This window comes from Embiotoca jacksoni, unplaced genomic scaffold (assembly GCF_022577435.1).
Source record: "Embiotoca jacksoni isolate LCO1_2020_lvr unplaced genomic scaffold, fEmbJac1.0.p SCAF_10, whole genome shotgun sequence".
NCBI classification, from domain to species: Eukaryota; Metazoa; Chordata; class Actinopteri; family Embiotocidae; genus Embiotoca; species Embiotoca jacksoni.
This window is the reverse complement of record NW_027185230.1, coordinates 11,886,236-11,905,333: the sequence shown is the minus strand read 5'-3', so window position 1 is coordinate 11,905,333 and position 19,098 is coordinate 11,886,236. Positions and strand designations below refer to the sequence as shown.

General features: G+C 44.2%; 1 protein-coding gene across 1 annotated transcript in view; it reads left to right on the top strand.

The window, feature by feature from the left end:
• Window positions 1–10,170: 10,170 nt before the first annotated feature.
• The window catches only part of npy8ar (neuropeptide Y receptor Y8a), a 53,237-nt gene continuing 44,309 nt past the window's right edge, over window positions 10,171–19,098 (top strand). The window contains exon 1 of the mRNA XM_069166960.1: window positions 10,171–10,237. The gene's annotated coding sequence lies outside the window, so the exon portion shown is untranslated. The remainder of the gene's footprint in view (window positions 10,238–19,098) is intronic.

Below are 19,098 nucleotides of genomic sequence, written 5' to 3'. Positions count from 1 at the left end.
CCATCCGTCCTCTGCCTTTTATCGGGTCGGGTTTCAGGTGAATCCAGACCTCCCTCTCCTCAGCAACATGTTCCAGCTCCTCCTGGAGGATCCCGGGGTTTTCCCAGAGCAGATGGGATATATAATCCCCCCCAGTGTGTTCCGGGTCTACCCGCCGGGGTCTCCTACCAGCTGGACGTGTCCAGAAAACCTCCAATTGAAGGAGGAGGATCCTGATCGGATGCTGAACCACCTTAAGTGAAGGAGCAGCGTCTCTACTCCGAGCTCCCTCCGGATGTCGGAGCTCCTTACCCGATCCCTAAGGCCACCCCGCAGAGGAAACGCATTTCAGCTGCTGGTATTCGTGATCTTTCGGTCACTACTCAAAGACCAGGACCGTTGTCGGGGCAGAGATCGGGTGGTACATCAAAAGCTTTACCTTCCGGTTCAGCTCCTCTTCACCAAAACAGTCCGGTACAACGCCTGCTTTACTGCTGATGCTGCACCGATCCACTTCTGTGAACGCAGTTCATCGCTGCATCCACAAAAGCAGGTTAAAACTCGACCGTGCGAAGAAGAAACCAGATATAAACGTGATCTCTGGGCCCGAGCTCTTTCAGGATAGACTGAGGCGAAGTGGAAAACTGTCCTGTGGTCTGACGAATCAAAATTTGTGATTCTTTTTTGGACACTGCATCCTCCGGGCTAAAGAGGAGAGGGACCATCCGGCTTTTTATCGGCGCTCAGTTGAAAAGCCAGCAACCCGTGATGGCACAGGGGTGCATTGGTGCACATTGCATGGGTAGCTTGCACATCTGGGAAGGCACGATGAACGCTGAATGATATATACAGGTTTTGGAGCAACATATGCTGTCTATCTCCCGCTCATGAATAAGACCCTGAGATACCGAAACTCTTTCACTTGTGGCAGTAAGTCCGACCGAACCCGAAGGGACCTGCAGAGATCCATCATGTCAAATTCATAGTTTTTTTCTTTAACTTTTTTATTGTGGTGGCTTGCTTACGTTCCACCCTCAACCTCGACTATATTAAAATGACATGTTATCCTGTATATGAGATGGTGATTATGAAGGCAGTGCAGGCAGGTGCAGGCACATGATGTGCTGGAAGGTGTTGAGAGCAAACTGCAGAGAATGATCCAACAATCTGGCAACAGATTGAGGACAGACAGCTGGCGTACACTGGGTACTGAGAGCTGATGGGGAAATGGAGAACAGCTGTGCGTGCTGTCCATGACGAGTTCCAGATGTAACCTGACAAAGACCCGACATTTGAACCATTAGGTCTGACTCAAGATATTAAAAAAAGTATTCCTGACAGCACCTGAAGAACTTTCTAGAGTAAGGACTCAGAAAAGGTCTCGATTAGGTGTTAAAAAAGTGAAATGAAACATGATCTACTACACCCATCCATCATTCCCCTTTCATTGCTTTGTCAAACTACTTCCACTTCATAATTTTTTATGTCACAATATTTCTGCACGTAACTCATTAGGAGATACTGTTTAATTTGTCAACATGACAGCTCAGCAGGGTTTGGTGCGTCACTGAGTTTGGTGCTTATAGTGAAAGAAGTCTGAAAAATCTCACCCTGGAGCATTTTCCATGATTCTCTGGGCTCTATTTTAGTGTTGGTTCAGGTCACAGGACAAAGTGTTGCACCGTCTTAACATTTCTTAGAAGGAAGTCAATTATGAGTGACCACGTAAAGATGCAAAGTGAGCACAAACAGATTCCAAACGGCTGAAAAGTGACAGAAAACATCAAAAAACATTTTAAAAAAACATCTAAAAAGAGACACAAAAAACCCCCCTACCAAATCAAGAGAAAAATACAAAACAAACTAAAAAGATGCAAAACAAAATCTAAAAAGAAACACAAACTACAAAACTAGACCAAAAAGTGACAAAAACAACAACAACTGACATTGACAGAAAATTATAAAAAGACAATTAAAATGAGTGATAGATACAAAAATCAATATAAAGAGACCCAAAAAAAACCTGACAGAGAATTTTCTTTTTAAAGGAGACAATAAACGATATTAAGAGACGAAAAAAGAAAAAAAAAATCAACAATAAAAAGATGAAAAAATACAGCACCATGAGGCAAATAAATGATTAGAAGAAATCAGAATCAATCAAAAAGAGACAAAAAGCGACATAAAAAGACCAAAATACAAATAAGTGACAAAATAGAGATAAAAACAAACAACCTCGCTTTGCTGTATGTTCTCACGTGTTCTCCAAACTGAGCTGACTAAACTAAATTGAACTCCTGGAGGAGATGAAGGGTGGAGGAAGAGGCGTTTCGTAGGCGGATCAGCTGCCACAGCTTTAGTCAGGAATAACTCTGGGACAACTAACAGACCCACACAGGACACAGCGCCATGTTCCTGTTCTCACTGCTTGCTTCCTTCCTTCCTTCCTTCCTCCTTCCTCGTCTCCATCGGCTCCTGCAGACCAGGACTGATAAAGACGGATGTCTTCGCTGACGGAGCGTCAGACAGCACCGCCTTCATCGTCTAATAAGATAAATACGATGGAGGGGACATGATGAAGGGCTGTGTGTGTGTGTGTGTGTGTGTGACTGGGACACCGTGGCAGTTGTGTTTTCTTCAGTCTGATGCACTTTGCAGGACAGAGGTCGCAGTGCATCACAGGAAGTGGTTGTTGGAACAGATGGCTCCGCCCACACCTTTCAGACCTCGGGCCGTGTCGCCTGACTCGTACCGCCGGGGACATTTTTGAAAAGTTGGACTTCGTTCCGGTAGGTTTCCAAACTCCAGCTGTGAAGCTTCAGCGTCCACGTCACATCCTGTGAATTTCATTTTTTTTTAGATTTAGTCTTACAGATGAAACGTCCGCGTTAGCTGCAGTCATCGGGCGTTTTCAAACGCGTTCTGAAAGCTTCATGTTCGTGTCACATTTTTATACATTTGATTCGGTTCGTTTTGTTTTCACGTTACCATTTTCCAAGCGCATTAAAGAGCTTTGCAGGTCGAGCGATACTTATTTTCCTTTCAGAAAGATAACGTGCGAGTTTCTGCATTTTTATGGATTTTCCAAGCTGAGTTTTGGATTTCTTCAAACCAAATTACAGTTTAATCCTTTGTCTCCTCTCCTCTTCTTCTACTGTTGAATTGCTGATGATACTTTGCCTCAATTTCCTGTAATTGGTCTGAAAAGTCCAAAACCATTCAGAAAGTGTTTTCACTTCTGCGAACAAACCAAACCGAGACCAGCTCTTTTGGTCGGAGCAGTCCTTTTGGATGGGGAGGTTTTGACATTTTGGTTCAGTCCAAACAAGGCAGATGTGACAGCACCTAAAAATCGACCTCATCCTTTTTATGTTCGGCCTTATTTTCGTTGATAAAAACTCTTAGACTGGAGATATACCTGCTTTTAAAAACGTTTCCTGTGTCCGTTTTGGAGCGTCGGCTGTTCACGTCCTCAGAAATTCGTCGCCGTCATGTTTTCTAGTGCACGTGTCTCTCTGAAAAGGACGTCATCGTCGTGCGTCAGACTGCGAATGACGCAAGAAATCCGACTGGAATCACATTTCAAACCTCCGAATGTGATTTTGGATCCCAATTTTTACCGTCCAGACTTCAAAAGATTTAACCCGGATACGATCCGAACATGATGAAAAAACAATCTGAACGAGGTCTTTGTTACCAGCGGATTCTCTTCTGGTATTAAAACGCATCTTTTGTCACCGAATGAAAAAACAAATAAACCCCCATTAATATTTGTCAGTCTAAGTTATTTTTTTCATGCCACTGCTCTGTTTTGCTTTTTGTCTCTTTGATCCTTCTCGGAGTGTAAATGAATAAATATCCCTCGTTAACTCCCTCCACTTCATCACTTCATCGCCTGGAGCCTCGGCGGCGGGTTATTGTAAAAATAGGATGAACGTTGGGAGAATTGATTCGAGGTCATTACCGCCACTTAAGTTGAGACTGCGGGGATCAGGGTGGTGCCGAGGAAGCATACTTTATGCACACTTTCTCTGGAAGCTCATTATTTACACTGCAGCTCGCGGTACCACCGTACAGCTGGATGTCTGCTTATGTAATAACCCAGCTGGAGCGAGGAAGACCCATGACTCTGTGAGGAGACAGCGCCTGATCCGCGGGTCTGCTGTATAATAACCCTGCAGTGGTATACCGGCAAGGAGGAACACCTGAGTAAAAACTCCACATACACACACACACACACACACACACACACACACACAGAAATTTGAATTGCATACGGCTCTGGAAAGCACCCTGGTGAGCCTTCATCTTAGATTCAGTTTGAGCTCAGAGAAGTGCCCTTGGCTACGAAGGAATTGCAGCAAATACTGAAGGAGTGTTTTTTCCACGTTCTGTCTATTTTCTTCTTTTTTTTCTCTCTCTCCCCTCGTCTTGCTTCAAGGATTTTCTGAAAGTTTTTAACTCCACTTGGACTCCAGTCTTCACAAAGTTCCTCCTGAACAGCTGCAGTTCCACACACACACACACACGCGCACGCGCACTCACACGCATACGTGGCTTTTGATATCAGGCCTCTAAGTCATCCACAGGACTTCTGCAGCGCCTGCAGAAATCTGCTGAGTCCACTGCAGTTAAAAAAAACAACAAAAAAAACATTTCTTACTAAAGCTCGTCAGCCCTAAATTAATATTACATCTTCCAGTGTAAAGGGCTGCGGGGCAAATAAGCAGAGAGTCTGCTCCAAATATCAGCCGGGCTGCCTTAAGTCTCTGCCGTAGAGCTCAACTCTCTGCTCTCCAACACGGTTCAGTTTATAGCCTGCGGACCTGAAGCCGGTGGTGGACTGGCCATCGGGAATACGGGGACAAAACCTAATGGGGGCTGCTGCATCGGACTGTCAAAACAATCCATGAAGTTTTTACCGACTCTGAAAGTATCTCACCCAAAACCTGTGACCCAGATTCTTTGACCAGCGTTGTTGTTTTGGTTCAGGCACGAGGAGGGCGATGGTTCCGGTTCAGTGTCGGCCACAGATTTCAGCGTAACACCGTCCCTCTCTGTGTGCCCGTCGGTTGAGGCGAGAGCCTGTAGATTGTGTCGTTGAGAAAGTCGCCGGTTTTCAACGCGCGCGCAAGCGGGGTGTGTTGTCATGTTGGAGGAACCCTGTTGCCACGGCGACCACAGTTCAGGTGGTTTGTGTTCCCTGGGTTTCAAAAGACACGGATAACTGAAACAAACTGACAAAGAGGGAAGAAGAAGAGCACACAGACTAAATACAGCAGGGAGGGAAGGACAACGAGGGACAGGTGAAACTAATCAGGGGGCGGGGCCAACAATCATACGAAAGGACAGGAAGAGAAACAAGAGGTGAGTCATTTCAAAATCAAACAGGAGACACAAAACCCAGACTGACCTGAAGACTACGAAGCAGAAAAGAAGTCCGAACCAGAACAGAACCTCAGAAGGTCCCAGTGGAACTCGGTGTTGACAGTCTGACCCTGGGGGGGATGAATTCACGGTGACACAACCACGGCCGACTTCAAAGAAAACCCACCCGGTGTCTCCTGATCCGACGCGTCTTCTTCGGTCTTGGACGGTGAAGCTCCGCCTCCTCTTGAAACGTCGAACGTCTCTCAGAACACCTCGCCCGGCTCGTCGCTTCATCGCCGCAGACTTTCTGAAGCGTTTCAAAAGTCTCTGTTGACCATTTCCAGAAGTTTGACCCCAAAATCTCGATGTTCCTCTGCTCCGGTTTCAGGTCCACGGTGAAATCACAAACGTTAACGTAACAGTGGTCACAAAAAAATGTGTGAAACTCAGGTGCTGATGTCGATCAGGAGACGACGCTGGGAATACTTCCTTGCCGAGCTTACAGCTGCGCGTTTTGTTTATGCACAACAAGAACTTTGAACTTGAACGTGAAGCCTCTTTGGCCTGGAGGCGGCATCAAACTGAGACTGAAATGACGGCAGCAGAGAAAGTAAAACAAATTTGACACCAAAAACATGGATTGTTTAAGTGAGGGAAGAATGAGGTGATGAGTTGGGAGCGGGGGAAGAGAAAGAAGATGTGAATAAATAAAATGAGCACGACCTAATCTTCCTGACGGAACCGTCGCTAACCTTCATTAACTTAACTAAATGCGTCAGGTTAATGCGCAGCGTTAACTTTTGATTTCGGACCGGAAGGTGTAATGAGGGTCGTACGGATTATTCTCCTGCCGGCTCTTCGTGACGTTCCTTTAAACATCGGAGTTCTCTTTTTAATTGGTTTCAGTATCGCTGACCAAACCTCACAAAGAAACGTGGCCTTTGCGTCGGTAAATTTGTGGATGCAGCTTTTCAACCGTGTAATGAGTTCTTTCCCCTATACGAGATAATTCAAGATCAATTTACTCTCCTATAATCAGTTGTCAATGGACGAGAAAATCCACACAGCAGCTTACTGTAAAAGATGCATCACTGGATCGTGAGAAATAACCAACCGGAGATTTTTCAGATCCGTTTTCTTTCCACTTCCGACGCTCCTTTCTGTGCTTCTGCAATATTTTATTGATAACTGTTTTGTAGCGTCTTCGTCGATAAGATCGTCTTCAGGCACAAACAGTACATGTGCTTCTTTTTGAACATTGACGAGCTTGATCAAGCCAGGAAAAAAAAAAAAATCAGTTGAAGCCCTTGAGCAGCAAATACGTGTCTTCAAACAAGAAAAAAAAAATTAAATAACACAATATATAAAGATGAAACAACGACTTCATAAAAGGACAAAATAATGAAAGTCTATTTGTCTTGTTACCAGCCTTCTGTGTTCCCACGAATGTGTCCGTCGTGTCTCTGTAGGTCAGGCTAACTTTGAAAAACTCAACTAAAATGCGGCAGAGGAAAATTTAACATAAATGTAAACGAGTATATATTTCGACGTCGACGGCTGTGGATGACGTGACTAAAAGGTCCCTGAGGAAAATGTGCAAAACATTTTGGTCAAAATTTGACTAAAAGCGAGTCAACGTCAGGTGCCGCAGTTAACGCCGTCCGTGATGTCAGGAATCGTGACGATGACATCGGTGAATCAAATTAAAATGAGCCTTTTTAAATTTACTAGTGAAATGTGAAATGTATTCTGTTACATAAACAGACACACGTGCCTCCGTCTGAAGCCAGGCCTAGATGTTTTTTTTTTATAGATTCATAAGGGAGGAGAAAAAAAAAAAAAGGGAAATACATAAACACGATAATGGATAAATTAACGAATGCGGCAGTCGTCACTTTATTCTTTCCTCTACTCTAAACCAACAAATGAATTAAATCGCGTCGACGGGGTAATTAAACCCGGGGCTCGTTCTGCCCGCGGTCCGGATTTATATTTAGTTCTTCGCGCTCGTTCCAGCCCAACAAACGTATCTCGCGTCATCTCGTTAGCTCTGCGTCGGCTCGCTGCTCTTCCCGCAGAGGAGAGAGACGACGGGAGGAGGTGGGAGGGGAGAACGGCGACGAGTTGTTACCGACAGTGAACCCACATTTTCTTCATTTATCTCACCTTCCAATCCCCCACTGTGCGGCTACACACACACACGCACGCACGCACACACACACACACACACACACACACACACACACACACAGAGAAAAACTTAAACCGCAGTCTCGTTAGCTGCTGCACCGAGGCAGCCAAGATCATCGCGGCATCAAAGTTGGGACCTGTCGGGAGGGGAAAAAAAAAAAAAAAAGAAGAAGCTGTTGCCATGGAGACCAAGTGCATTCGCAGTAATTGTAAACCGACCTGCTTATCGGCGAGAGCTCAGTTTCGGGGCTTTGTGAGTGTGTTTGTGTGCGCGATCACTCGCGCGTGTGTGTGTGTGTGTGTGTGTTCTCGAGCATCTGTCAGGTTCAGTTTCTCCCTCGGTGGCTGTTAGAGAACGTTCCTCTCTCTCTTCGGAAACATCAGGGTCAGGACTGTTTGCTGAAACAGTCAACAGAAAATAAAGTGCCTGCGTGCCGTCTGACCGTGATAATCGAAAAAGTGTGTACTCATCAATTCGCTGAGTTTTTGGCCAGATAAGAAATCAATAGCACCGTTTTTTTTTTTTATGTGCAGCGGTTATGTGCGCGGGGGAAATGACGTTACTGCAAGTCATCGAGGTTATCTGAAGCATTTCGAGGACGTCTGTTGACGACTTCCAGAGTTTTGACCCCAAAATCTGACGTCTCTCTGATCCAGTTTCATGTCCGCGGAGAAATCACAAATGTTCACGGTCACAAAAAAAACCAAACACGCGGAACTCAGGCGCCGACGTCGATCCAGAGACGACACTTGGGAATACTTCCTCGTGGAGGTCGTTGCTTCCTCCACGTTCAGTGTGCCGCGTTCAACAGGAACATTCTTAACTTTTTGACCTATCCTGAATTTCTTACGCCTTTCCTTAAAGAGCACACCGCATCAAACAAAATAAACTCATTTACTCTTGAAACCTCTCTCTTATTTAGGCTTTCTCTTGGCTTCAATAAATATCTGATAAAGGATAAAACATCCCAGTGTCCTGAACTTGGCCTCCCTTCGCACCACCAGAAAGAAGTTGGAAGTCGTAAAGGTAAACGAACATCGGACACGACAGCCGATGGTTGCGTTTCATGTCGTGGATCGCAATCGACGACCGCTTAAGCGTGATCTCGAACGCCTCTCGACGTCTTAAAAGAAAAAAAAAAAAAACGGACCAGCCGGTCAGAATTGTTTTACCTTCTTTTGCTCTTGTGACGATTTCGTCGACGTGTCTGTTCTGTCGTCCGTTAAGAGCTGGTTTACTGTAACCGTGGTGATGGTAAAAAACACACAACCCGCACTGTCCTCTTGCTCCTTTTGTTTCTTCTTCTTCTTCTTCTTCTTCTTCTTCCAGCCGGACAGTAAAATGATTGAGCAGTAAATGTTTGGTCCCTTTTCAATTTTACATTTCACAGCAGTAACTCGATGCCCTTCCCCGGGAAAAGTATTTCTGGATAGTCGCCGGTGAGCCGAACGCACGACAGCCCATGCAATTCGATGGGAAACACCAGGCCTCGCGGGGGCTGCCTCATTATTGTCCATCATTACTCTCCGGGCTTCGGCTCAAATTGGCTTTTCAGAGACTCCAGTTTTTCTGTGTTCAAAAGACGGAACGGCCTTTCCTCCGGTCAGTGACCAAATTATTGCCTTCAGAGAGTAAAAGAGTAAAAAGCGTCTCGTTTGAAAGTCGAAGAGCGTGTCGCGCTTTCATCGCTCAGGAACGTCATTAAAAGACTGAAAGCGGTTGAGGAAATTGTGCTTTTTCTAATAGCGGGCTGCGAACAGCTGCGCAATACTAATCAAGGAACGAACGCCGGGATGACACTCAAGAGCCTCTTTCTCGTAAAAGATAAGCACGCGGGAATTATCTGGCGGTCTTTAAGCTTCATTCATTCAATTACCAATCGAGTCTTCAGCTTTTCTTTTATAATGAAATAGTGAACCCCGTCTCCCAGAAAATGATTTGATGTAGAAATTAACAAATATTTTTGAAGGAAATAAAACCCTTAAAATCCTCCCCCCCCTCCCCCGGACGGATGAGTCAACGTGCGTGCCTGGTTCGCTGTCGTGGTTTTACAAGGACTCCCGGTTGTGGTGTGCTGCTCGGTTCGTCTCAGCGGCCCTTCTCACATTATTGGCGGCAGCTGGGAGGGAAAAACTTAACCAGGAAGGAAAAAAAAAACAACTTATCGACAGAAGCAGACTCGGAGGTGGAGAAAGTCCGCCTCGACTCATTTGGGTTACGGGAGAGTAGAGAGAGAAACGAACAGCACGGAGAAGCTATTTTCTTTTTAACAGTAGGAAAGGGGAATTCACTTAAAAAGACAGCCGAGCCCATGAAATTCCCCCGCGGCAGTTCAAACGAGGAGCTCCGCTGACGTTCGGCACGCGTCTGACTGAAGTTACTCCAGCAGAGGACGGACACGCCCCGCCACACTTGAAAGCTGATAAACAGGAACGGCAGCTGATTGAAAGCAGGCGTGTCGGCTGATCGCTCCGTTGCTTCAATTAGGATGATGATGTCAGCTTTGGAGATTCAACACAAATAAACACTCCACGCTCGCAGCGTTAAGCAAACAAACAAACAAATAAACAAACGAGAGGAAGGTTTGCGTTTCATTCAGTCACTCAGCTCTGGTTGAGTTTTTTTTTTTTTTTTTTTGTAATCCACATGCAGGAAATCGGAAGAAGGCAGGTACGACGTACCCGGGAGTTTAACATGGTGAGTTCACATTATTTGTTTTCTATTGGGTTTTTTTGTTTTTGTTTTTTATGCATTTATTTAAACCCCTCGGATTGGCTCCTTGTCTGAGAGATGTGCGATCCAAACTTTACGTGCTGGGCACTTGCGAAAGAAGACAAAATATCTGTATAATACAGACAGAGGTGGAAAAGTTTGTGTTCAGAAATGAAAATGCGCCAAAGTGAAATAGAAGACGGCTTTTTGAAGAAACAGCGACAAACACAAGTGTTAAAATAATCCTTATCATAGTTTGTAGTAATTTGAATTAAAATAAACTTTATTTACAACTACGTCCCACATTTTATATAAAAAAAATACATTTTCAGTGAAGATGGATGGACTTACAACTCTGAGGGCCCCTCAGTGTCTGATGCCCCCCCCGAGACCAATTTTGTGAAGTCTTGTGAAATCCAGCCTTGAAGAAACAAAACAAACAGAAATGTCATATTTTCAATGTGGTTTTCCATCATTTGAGATTTGACCGGAGCTCTTTTAGTCATGTCGTCTCGTTGGATCCGATTGTTTTTCTGCAGTGATTTAATGGATTTAATAGTCCCGGGTTGGACTGGTTCCGCGTGGTCTCAGGTCCTGAGACCGGTTGGATGTTCTGTTAAATTCTCAGAACCAATTTTTTTTGGAGACGGTTTTATTGTCGGAAAATGAACATTTTAATTCACTGGCAACAGCTCTTGTGCACATTCGTTTTCTAATACTTGTCTTATTTCTGGCATTTGTGTTGAGAAAGAACTGCACATTTTAGAGTGGTCTTTTTTTTTTTTTTTGTGACTCGTCCCAGGCACACCTGTGCATCTTAGCAAAGATGAAATGCTCACAAACACATTTTAACAAGTAAAAAAAAAAGCTAAGAAATAAGACCTTTTGTTTGCATGAAAGAACTCTGAGATATTTTACTTCAGCTCATGAAAAATGAAGGCAAAACCAAAAGTGTAGTGTTCATATTTTGTAATGGAGGCAAAACGGCAAAAATGACTTTAGAGCCGTGAAGGCCCAATTGTTATAACAGAGCTTAAAACAAACAGGGTAGTTAATGGCGTCTGTTTGGGTCATAAGTATCTGTCTATACAGTCCATAAGAACCATAAAGATTCCCATCATCCTCCACTCTCGGGCTCATTATTATCTCACACCAGACTCTTTTACCTTCAACAGCTCTGACATTATCAGAGATGGACCTTTTCGAATCATCTGACGCTATCAAAAAAAAAACCAAAAAACGATCCTTTTGGGACCATTTGTTCTGCGTTTTTGATCTCCGTATTTCAATTTTCTGTGAGGACATAGGGGGGCTCGTGCTCAGAAAGCGAGAGCGGAGCTTTGTTATTGTGACTGCAGGTGACGTGAAAGCGACGGTGAGTCACTCATGATTGTGGAAGCACGTCACGGCAGTCTGCGCAACAGTTTAAAGCACTTAGCGCTCTTCACCCAGACACCAAAGGCTGCCATTGTTTGGCAATGACATTTTCTTTAATGGTGATAACATTCAGTTTGTCTCTGTGTGCACGTAGCTGCTGGCAGACAATGCGGATGTGTGTGAAAGTAAAGGAGGGGGATGATAAAAAGAAAAGAACACGTTTTTCACCTCTTGATCTTTTTCCATGTCTACATCCGGTTCTTTCTTCCGGAGGTTTCGTCCGGAAACGGCAACATGTTACGGCAGCACGATATCTCAGGAACGTCTTGTGGAAATTTCAGAAGATTCGGCACAAATGTTCGCTTTGGCTCAACGATGCATTGACAACGTTTTGGTGGTCAAAAGGTCACTGTGACCTCAGAAAACAACATTCGCACGTATGCAAGTTACAAAACAAGTTCCCGGCACAAACCCAGCAATGTTACCTTGCAGCAGGTCCCCGCCCCTTTTTGGGGGGAAAACAAGTGAAGATATCGGAACAAAAGCAAACTATTAGAAAACGTCCGGGGTTAAATAGGTTTATAAATGACCCAAAGACACTCTGTCAGGTAAATATATGTCCACTCTGCCTGCTGTAAAACATGCTACATAGATCGAAAAGTTGAATTTGATCAGTACAATCAAATAACGCCTATCGGTGTCCAGAGGTGTCCTACAGACATCTACTTTTACCTGACTGAGACTCCAGGTGAGCAAATTACCACTGAAATATTTTATTTAGGGGCTGCTCAACCAAGAGTATGCCAGCTAACGTTAGCACTGTGCTAACTGGCCGAGCTCCATTAGAACCCGTAGCGTCCCGTTGTCTTAACTTCGTGTGGTACGAAGCCATGAAGTCCTTCTGTCAGGGAAGCGATCAGTGCGTTTTACTTTATATTTAGCTAAAATAAATACGCAGTTATTGATTTAAACCGATTAGTTTGAAGTCAGAATTTTGGGAAAAGTCTCAACTTTCTTTTGGTTCAGCATCACGTCTGAGCAGGGTTGTTTTCCCCCAGAAAGGATCATAGTGATGAGAGTTGGCTCAGGATGACGTAATGCCGGTCTAAAGAAAAGGTTAAAAGTCAACTTTTGGTGTGACATCATAATCTTTCTGTCCATTATTCGGCACCATAACTGCGAGACTCTGATCATATTTCACATGTGGTTCACCTGCGATTGAAGTATTTTTTTCACATTTCACACCCTGAATCTGAAAAGCCTGCTTTCTATTTTCTCATCTCTTTGCTCCTCTTCTCCTTTCGAGATGCCTTTAAGTGATTCGTTATTCAGAATGGATTGCCTGAAGGATTGATTTCTGGACCAGCTGCTCGGGAACAGGCGGAAGCAGAATTGGCTCAATGTAGGTCAGAGATTAGTGTGAGGATTGATGAACAAAGAGTATCGAAGAGCTAAACCGTCATTTTGTTGCTTTAACCGGTGACTCCCATATAGACCCAGTTGTTGGGGAGCAGAAAGGCTCGGTGCTCCCCCCCCCCCCCCCCCGGGTGATGAATAGCTGCGTGGAGTCACTCTGGGTGACGCGTCGCATCAGTTATCTGGAGGCAGCATCGCAACACTTTGTTCTTAGGGAAGTGGATGACAAACAACTACTGTATCAGCATCTGACTGACTAATTGGCCTCCTATTTTAGCACTCTCTCAGAGTCTCTTGAGATGCTGCTGTCATGGTAACCAAGGAGACGATGAGGAGAAAGCCTGAGGATGTGATCACTGAGATGGAAGTGTGGCTGACCTCTAATGACTGTATGTTATCACAATTTCCAAGAATAAGTCAGGTGATTTTTCTTTTTGCCAACAAACCTCATCAATCATCGGGACAATAATTGATCCCACGAATGTTTGCTGTCCGAATATCCTGAGCCTGATCTTATTGAGTCAGGACTTGTCGTTCTTCACTTACAACTTTTTCTTCTCTTGACTTACTCGTCTTGAGTTTGGGCTGATTTGGACTTGTTGGTCTTGACTTGGGACTTACCCGTATCGACTTTGGACCTGTGAGCCTTGACTTGGGACTCTACTTTACATGTACTTACCTCTCTTGACCTGTGATTAGCTTTGTGTTGGCATTTAAGATGATGTGGACTTGGTAGTCTTTGACTTGCGACATATCGCAGTGGCATGAGAGTTGCGTGTCTTGTCTTGGGTGTTGTGGGACTTAACTTGTGACTCTACCTGACATGGGCTTGTTAGACTTGGTTTGGGATTTTCTTATATTGACCCAGGACTTGACTGAGCTTGGTCTGGAATTATGACTTGTTGGTTGTGACTTTCCACAGATTTGGGTCTTATTAGTCTTGAGCTGGACCTCAACATGTTATGGACTGGTTGGTCTTTACCTTTGACTTGTTGGTCTTGATTTTGGACTTGTTTGTGGGATTTGTTGGAAATGGATTGGGACTTTCCTGTATTGACTTGACTGGGCTTTATCTTGATTTAGGACTTGATGGTTGTGACTTTGGAGTTTCCCCTCTTGACTTGGATCTCGGTCATCTGGAGTTGAAGCTTGTTGGTCTCGACTTTGGACTTGTCTTGGGATTCGTCGGACTTGGTTTGGGACTTTTCTGAACTTGCCTCAGAACTTGACTCAGAACTTGATTGACCCTTCTCTTGAATTAGGACTCGTTGGTTGTGAATTGGGTTTTATTAGTCTTGTGTTGGGGCTTGACATGAAGTGGGCTGGTTGGTCTTTACTTGCAAATGATTGATTTTGACTTGGAACTTGTTTGTCTTGAAGTGGAACTTGACTTGGGATGTGTTGGACTTTGTTTGGAACTTATTTGTTTTGATTTAGGATTTTCCCTCCTGACTCAGAACTTGACTCAACTTTCATGTACATGTTGAAATAATCAATGGCCAACATGAATGCCATAAACACACAGTGTTTCTTTTGTATGTGAACTCATAGACACTGCCCCAAATACCTATCAGAAATGTTTATTCATGCACTGCAGACTACACTCTCTGAAAAATGCATTATTTTCTGCTTATTTGATAAAAAATCATAGGTTGACAGTCAACCTTGGTCGTGTTTGTTTTTTTCATTTTTTTCAATTATAAAGTAAAAAGTGACACATGATTGCAGTTGGCCGTATTGATCTGTGTGAACATTTGCTCGTTTTTCATTTTGGTATTCACTTTGTTTATAGACCAGAAAAGCTCAGCATGATGGTGGGAAATCATTCCAAACAAGCAAAAGAACAAACTCACACTCCTACTCTGTTATGGAGTTCAAATGCAAAACTTATCGACCTCAACAAAGCGCAGGGTCATCTGTGACAAAACTCGTACAAAATGCCAGAAAAATGCCTTGGTGCTCAACAAAGAAAAAAAACCAAACTGAAACGCCAACTAGTGAACAGATGGAAAAGAATCTCTGCAGCAGGTAGTTTCACGGGATAATTGGCACCAGTTGAAGAAGGATGTCGTGCAAATTTTGTCAGCTGGTGCGTTTTAGCACGGAGCCTGCGCTGCCAAACAGCTGCCATTTTTAATGAATACCCACACTGAAGTTGTGTGCATGCAGCATGTAATGATGAGAGCGGCAGCGGCTCTCTGATAGTAGCTGATAGTGCATTGTTAAGGGAATAAACAGAACAAAGAAAAAAACAGAACCGAAAGTCCTAATAATTGGCGTACACAGTTGTAAAGCATGTGGCAGCTTTCCGTAACTGCTCAGACCGAAGGAAAATCTTCCTGCTATCTGTACTGAGCTGTGAATTGTTGTGTAGTTTTCTTGTAGCCAGACAACAGAAAGATGCCTTATCGTCCATCTGTGCCCCAATCCAAGCAAATAGACCCAACCACCAGTCATGGAAATCAGTGGTGAACCTCTCAAGATGATTTTATTCATCTCTGTTTAAACTGCATTTTAAAGGATCATTCAGCTTTATTTCCTTCTGCTGTGCTTCCATGAATGGATCAGGCTAACTTTAACTTTTAAGATTCAGGGAAACGAGGAGTCGCACTAAACAGAGTAAATCGGGGGGAAAAAAGCTCGACCTCCCTGCAGCTTTCGTAATAACTGGATTTTTACAGGGCTCATGTAAAATGTTTACTTTCAATCTGACTCAAAACAAATAAAGAAATTAGCTGCCTTGAACGGACATTTCCCCGACTGCATTAATGATCCACATCCAAAAACGGCGACTGTCGCTCACAGCTTCAGTTTTCTTAGCGGTGAATACAATCTGGGAACTTGGCTCGTATTAACGTTCGCTCAGCCACTCTGAAGGACGGACCAATCAGCGACCAGTGTCGGTGGTTAACCGAGTTTGTCCCGCCCCTCCTTCACTGTGATTGGACGGCCGGAGACAGTGACAAGCAAAACGTTAACATTTTTCAACTCTCGGTGACCGGAAAAAAAAGATGAACATTCAGATCTTAGTGCAGAATAAACGTTAAGCGCCTTGTCACTCTGCAAGTGTTCATTAAAAACAATAAAATTACGTTGTGCTGTGGAAAAAAACACTTTAGTGGACGTGGGCCCTGCTGATTGGTTCAAATTAACCCGAGGTCTACGCCCAGTAGGATGGAACGATAACAAACGATTCCTTTGAAGCGTACTAAGACCAGATATTCACACAGTAAAAAATGATTTAGTTGTATTTAAAGTTAATTCGTGGGGGGATTATTAATATACAAACAAAAATGGTATTTTTAACAACGCGACAAAGACTCTGTAGGTATGTTTGTTGTGTTTCGACCTGCAGGCCGAGGTCTCAGCTAACAGCTAACGGCAGAAAGGATCTACACCGAGCTTTCCTTTCAAGATAAACAAAATGTGTGGTATTGTATACACGCATTTAGGAGAAAAGTGTTATTTCTTTTTTGTTTCAACCTAAAGAAACGGAGACACGTATTGTTTATATCGATGCTCGTGAACTGGAACAACAACAAAGTGGAAGCTAATTATTAATAAATAATGGAGCTGGCCATTGAAGGGAGGCAGCAGAGCGAACGACCTTTTGATGGATGCTGTGAGCAGGCGGATGTTATTAACCTCTGTTGGCGTTCTGGTGCAATATTGTATCTGAAGGGGCACCGGAGGAAATTTGTTAAAGGCTACTAATCTCCAAAGTCCATATAAAAACGAATTTCTTTCATTCAAGGATAATAAGTTCCATAAACCACATGGGATTAAAAAAATAACCTATTGGCCGGTAAATAAAGATGTCTTTCAGCATATACAACAGAATCGTGACATTTTTATTCAGATTCTTCACACCAGCTGTGATTAATCCCATAATCCCTCAACCTCCTCGTTGGTTTCCGTGTCGCAACAACCTGCGGCTGGAAAAGCAGCAACTCAAACTTCACTTCCTGCCATGATTTCAGAGCAACTTCTTGTTCAGTGATTATTAATTCAACAACGCAAATCTTGATTTTGTAGTAAAATATGTAAAAATGAACGGAGATACTTGAAATTTGCACATTCCCACAGGTACACCTACCAACAGAGCCATATATACAAAACAAACGTATATACGACTCGTGATTGAGAGACTAAATCCAGCGTGATTTCACACAGTCAAAAGGTGATGTGCGTAATAATTACCAAAAGTCCTGCTGTCCACTCAAATATTCTGGATCAGATTGTCACGAGCTCCAGGTGGTGCACAAGCAGCAACCAACTGGGACATCACCCGTTGGTTTATGAACTGCCAATCTGAAGCCTCAAATTCGGCATTTCATCCGTCGCCAGAAGTGACCACATTTGGACGAGCTTTAATGGCAACCTGCAACCTTTCAGCAGTCGTTCGTTTGTCTCGCTGCCTTTAGCCTCCTCTGAAAATAAATTTGTCAGCAACATACGAACAATCACAAACAGTAGCTCCATCCCGTTGGTGTGCTTGTCGCGTTGAAGGCTGCTATAGTAATGACGTCACATGAGGGAGTGGTCTTCCACAAAGGTACCAAAAGCAATTCGAGCCGGTACCGGCAGTGAAAAAGGGGGCGAATGACGACAAAGATTCAAATCTTTGCGGAGTTGTTAGGACGCACACCTCATGGGCTGCACGGGAAGTCCCCAGTTTGGATCCCGGCTCTCTTCCCAACGTTGCCTGTTTCTCTCTCTCTCTCTCTCTCTCTCTCCAAACCTCGGCGCTGTTCGCGGTTGTTTTGGGGCGTCTTTCATTCTCTGTGTCCGGGGACGTTGTAACAAGTCTGAGCCAGTATTCCCACGATCTGTCCGTGGCTGGAAGCCAGCAGCTTTCACGCTCATTAAAAAAAAATGTAAGCGACCCATTAACATTTTGTAATATTATAATAATTGCTCAGCCGACACGGTTTTTACTGTGTGACGCACTTCCATCGTTTCCTGCCGGTTCCCTGCAGAGACGTGTCGGCATCAACCTCGAGCTGCCTGAGGAAGAGTGCATCCGACTTGCGACGCATCGCCTGTACTCGTGCATATACTGGCTATACTGCCCGTTTTGCATCCTAAGGCGCTCCCTCCACCTTTTCTTTCTGATTTATGGCTGTCGTTCGTCGTCACGGTCGGTTTTGCTCATCCCTGACTTTTGCATCCGAAAGCCTCACAGAAGCGGCACTAAAGATTGCGGGAGGTAAAAAGGCATCTGTCCCTCCAGGCCGTCTTCAAACAGTCGTTTGCCGAAGAAATAATCCATCTGGAATAAAAGCTGCTCCCCGACCGGCTTTTTACAGGTCCCCCGACGCAGAGCGAGCTATTACAGCCATTCCTTTGTGCCGGTGTCACGCAAAGCCCCCAGACTGAAAGGCCAATACTTGGGAGGGTTTCTTTAATATGTTGTTGTTGGTGAGGTAAATTGCTTTACATTAGACGGAACAAATTTTGATTTGTGGTACGTCCATTATGCAGGGACTGTTTTAAATGGTGTGCTATTTTTAGACAAAGAAGTCATGTTTTTTAAAAAAAAAAATTATTGAAGGTTTTACAGAGCTGGAAAACAATCTGTTGAAGTCAGGAGTCGGGATCAGTGTGTGTTTCTCTACACTTCAGACACATTAGCAGTTTATAAGATACAGAAAATCATTTATAGCAAATTGAACTCCCTCAGAACCGTCAGGACATTTTTTATTTTACTGTAAGTAATAAGCTCTTCTCACAGTCACGCTGCGGGACTTAGCGTCCTCTTGAGGACATAATATAAGCTCCCATAAGGTAAATCATTCGATTTTAGTGTGACGGCTTGGTTTAATTCTCCGGGAAATGCATGTCCTCGATTTAATGTCCTCTGAAGAGCTGGAAACACGGCTGTGTGTTTGGAGGGATGTGGACCAGGTTGGCGGGTCGTGCACGGGTGGTTATGGAGGCCGGGTGACGTCAGGACGGGACCTTTTGCGGAGGCAGATGGTGCCTCGCCGATGGGCTCGGGCAATTTTCCAGAGGGCAGAGTGTCAAACAGGTAGCCACGCGGACGGAATGAT